We start from the raw sequence: 4,638 nt of genomic DNA, 5'->3' as shown, positions 1-4,638 counted from the left end.
AAGGTTAGGATGCTACAGGATTAAGAGGTAACTACACATTAAGTAATGGAAAGAAGAAGGAGTTGAAAGGAGTCTGAGAGATAGATCACCTTTTATTGAAAATGCAGACACATATTTGGTACAGATTAAATCAATGCCTTTAGCTTGGGAAGATTTCATTATCAGAGGCGTCTTAGATGTTAGTTGAATTTGCATTAAGAATGTTTCTACAATCCTCTCACATCTCCAGGATTCTATGATATGGAGACTGGAGGGTGAGGGAGTTAGTGTACACTAAATCTAACTTAATTAATTTTAAAATCAGTATCTGAACAAAATGCAATCTAGTTTCTCTCTGTGGTATCATTTTCAGTCTTGTCATGATGAAAGAATGCAGGCATTTCTCAGGAACCTCAAGACTAAAAATAGGATAAGAAGATTACATATACCTAGTTGTACTTTTTTGTGAGATTGAATGACTTTAAAAATATGACTCTACCAGTCTGTTGCCTTTTATAAAGGGACATCTTGCACCAATTTTGCTAGCCATTTGTTTAGAGTTGAGGCTATGAAATTTTTCTTGAAACAAAATTAGTTCAGTTTAGTGGTTTGAGTGACAACTCACCTCTTTCCTTTGTAGGGGTTAAAGGAAGGCGAAGGTGGGGTAAAGGCAAAAAGACATGCTTCAGAAAGATCTGAGTTATATCCCACTTATATTTTATTAACTGTATTACCTTGACAATATCACTTAACCTCACTGGTTAGGCTGTAAGATCCCTCTTTGATTTAAATTTCTGTTTAGATAGTTTGATAGTTTGAATAATCCTGAGTTAGTTTTCCTGTACAGTGATGGAGCATTAAGCAAGTTAAAGGGAAAAAGACCCTTTTCTCTTCCCTTTTCCAAGTGAATATCCTGCAAAACACTATACAGCTCATGCTAATAATGACTGTGACTGGCTCTGTGTTTGTGTTTGTCTTCTCTATCTGTATATTTGAATGAATGCATATATATATATATATATATATATATATATATATGTATATATACACACAAAACACATGCATATATATATTTTTGTAGATGAATTCCTTTTATTTCATAACCATTTATTAATAGGAGGAATGGTTTCACTATTAATCTCTACTATCTGCCTCATTTACTTCTGGTTCACTCATCAGTATATATCAGAATTTTTCCTCTTTATAAATATAAATATGTTCTTGAAAGCAGGAAGCCTCTATTGCTTCTAGTGATATTTGCTTTTAACTAATCCTAAAACTTATCCCAAGATGATAAACAAAGTTATTCTTGGTTTTCAAAGTAACTTATTTTCTTCTTGTGTTTGCAAAATGTGAGTAGAATCTACTCTTTGCTAAAATTCCAGCCACTGTCATGTATATATATATATATATATATATATATATGTATATTCAATTTCTGATGTTCATCCATACTGCCACACTATACCTTCTTTGGCAGTAACGATCAATTTTCCAATTTGCTATCCTAAATAAATGTGTTCAGAATTTGTTTCAATATCATCCAAGGATAGTTCTACCTTATGAATGCCTAGTTCACAAATATATTTCCATACCTCATGAGGCAAAGAAAATGAACTTGTTTATTTATATCATGGGGTTCTGTTTGTTTTCTCTAGATATTTCTGCCTTTCTTTTTAAGAATTTAAAACATTGTTGTTTTACCTATTCTACCAATTCAGTTTCAAGATATCGGTCACTATACTCATCCAAGTTATTGATCTTTCAGGTTATAAATTATATAGTGTATATAAATGCCTTCTTTTTTGAGATTGCTGCAGATTTAACAGCTTTGATAAATTTTTTTACTCTCCAAATTCTTTAGTATTTTGTTGATTTTTGGTAATAGCAAGTTACTTTTATATTAAATATCTCTGCCCCGGAAATGGTTGTTTCTGGAATCCTCTATAATTTGGCACACTAGTTTCTCTTGGTTATCTGAATCCTTCATTTTATCAATATTCTGAGATTCTTTTATTCTTTACAGATGGTCTGTATTGTTCCTTAAGAGGTACAACTGTCCCATAGATAAGAATCTATTGAGGGTCCTTGTCCTATTTTGAGCATCTCATATGAGGGATCTAATTCTGACTAACTTAGTCTGCGATTCTATGAGGAAACTGATGGCATAATTCTATAATCCTGTTTTCTATTTTGATTGAGTTTGCATCTGGCAGTTGTGCCTTCCTTTTTGTCTCAGCCACGAGGAGGTCCTGCTCAGTTACACCCAGGGTTGAGACACCAGAACCTAGTTCAAACCCTTTCCATTCATTTTTTCTAATACATGTATAAGTTTCTAGAAGCTATCAGTCTTTTCTAACTTATCTTTGTATGACCACTAATTGTATAGTGTAGATATTTATGGGTGGAGACCTTCAATGGAAGTAATGTATTTGTCCAGTGTTGCATTATTTGGCAATTTTAATTGCAGATTTTTTCCTGTATGTTGAGGATATGATTTGAGAAATACTAGAAAGACCACATTCTAAAATATCTTTACTAGCTTACAGAATGATCAAAATTCCACCATTTGGATTCATTCCTCTGAATTAGGGCAAGGATTCTAACCTAACTCATCCAAGAAACATGTCAAGGGGGTAAAGAGAATGCTTACAATCAGTGGTTAAAAAAGCAATCTAATTTTTTTATTTTATCTGTTATATGTATGCTATTTTTTTCCCTTTCTTTTGTTATTGAATATATATATTTACTGAGAGTCAAAAGACCTGGGGGCTTAAATGGAGGCAATTTTATTCCATCATGGGAATTTAAAAAGAGTTGGGAATCTCTCAGATATAAAATGTAAAATATGTGTTCCTGGAAGACTAACTAAAAAGTTACAAATATTATTTCATTCAGTACTCCTGACTGCTCTGGAAGGATGATCATCATTTTACAGTTGAGGAAGCTGGGACAGAGGTTAAATGATTTGCCCAGGGTCACAGAGATTGTAAGTGTCAGATTATTCCTTGGGTTCAGTGCTCTATCTATTGTGTCATCTAGCTGCCATTACCATACAGGTAATATCTTACTGGAATTTGATTAAACAGATTACTTTTCAGCATGACAATTAATGGAAATGAGGCATGCCAATTTCTTAAAAAGGGAAGGGTAAAGTGTAAGTTTTTCATGAAAGGGGGAGGGAGAGATAGAACAATGGGACAGGAAGTTTTTCTACTTAATTTCCCATGTATGATAAATAGTAAATGTATGATAAAATCCTCACTGTGGCTAACTTGAAGTGCAAATTTTAATATAGTATTTCAGTAACTTTTTTCAGAAAAAATATACCCATTCATTTCTCTGGAAATGTGCTTCACTGTCCTATAATCAATGTGTCTCATTCTATGTCTTCTAGATTTTCAAACCTTTGGCAGCCTGTGGAAACATCTCTAATAGCTTTAATAGGATTGATAGTGAAAAGGAACTGCAAAGATGTCACTGTCATCCAAACTAATCATCTGTTGCCTAGATTCCCATTTGCCATCAACTCAACCCAAGCAGTTTTCATATAAAAATTGTTTTCATCCTTCAGCCTTTTAGAGAAACTGCTCTATTATTTTTCATAACATTTCAATATCAATAAATATTTTATTTCCTTTCTCCTTCCTCTTTCCTTCTCTAGGAAATTTCAAGGAAATAGAGAGTAAATTAAATAACACAGAGGTGCTTCTGGGTGGCAATGGTTGTATAACATGCTAATTCAGGCCTCAGTTCTCTTATCAATTGAACAGGTCCATTCAGATTTAAGACAGCTGAGAGACAGTCTTTTGTTGTCATGAAATAGGAGTTTTCCCTTCTACTGAAAAGAAAGATATTCCACGAAGGACTAATCAGAAGAAATACCAGATATTGTCCACAAAATACAAAAAATCTCTCTTTGAGGCACATGAATAACATTAGTATCTTGGTTGAGAATGGGAGGGGGGCGAAAATAAGGAGAATGAATTTTTAAACGGGAATTTCACATGCCATAGGATTTCTTTCAGCTAAATGATAAAGAACTTTGAAAACAGGGACCTCTGAAGATGGAGAAATTGCAAATGCAGAAAACATTTCTCCATATCTCCAGTTTGTGTCATTATATACTGCTGATATATTTGACTGATCAAAGGAGTTGCTGAAATCTGCAACCAAGCATCAAAAGCCGTCTGCTGAATTTTTAAATGAACAATTTCTTTTTGTGTCATTCAAGCTAGAAATATGCTTTCTTAATTCCCCCCTCATCCCCCCCTCATCTTTTGTTACCCTTTCAAGATAAATCCACAAACTTAGGTGGAGGTTAGTGTAACCTTTGTGATGTTATATTACCCCTGTGGGGAATCTCATTCCTAGCAGAACAAGATTCTTAAATGTCAAATGTCTTTCATCACCCATTTTTGCATCTGAAATAACTTTTTTTTGCATCTGAAATCAACTTTTATGAGAAAGATATTTTCTTTTTTGTTTCCCCCTATTTCTTCTTTCTACTTATGTAATGCAGTATAGTCTAATGGATGTTCAAATGCTAAGCCGTTTAGAAGAAATCTTCTGGCTTTTCCACTTATACAGACCTGTTATTGTCCTCATGTCCTTCTATATTTTGTTGTTATGGTTATTGTAATTATTATTTATTCTTTA

General features: G+C 33.3%; 1 pseudogene; it reads right to left on the bottom strand.

Moving 5' to 3' along the window:
* Positions 1-1,481: 1,481 nt before the first annotated feature.
* LOC141494199 (DNA-directed RNA polymerase III subunit RPC6-like) lies at positions 1,482-3,466 on the bottom strand (annotated as a pseudogene).
* Between the last annotated feature and the right edge of the window lie 1,172 nt (positions 3,467-4,638).

The sequence above is a fragment of the Macrotis lagotis genome, chromosome 7, assembly GCF_037893015.1.
Source record: "Macrotis lagotis isolate mMagLag1 chromosome 7, bilby.v1.9.chrom.fasta, whole genome shotgun sequence".
NCBI classification, from domain to species: domain Eukaryota; kingdom Metazoa; phylum Chordata; class Mammalia; order Peramelemorphia; family Peramelidae; genus Macrotis; species Macrotis lagotis.
This window is presented reverse-complemented; position numbering and strand designations above follow the sequence as displayed.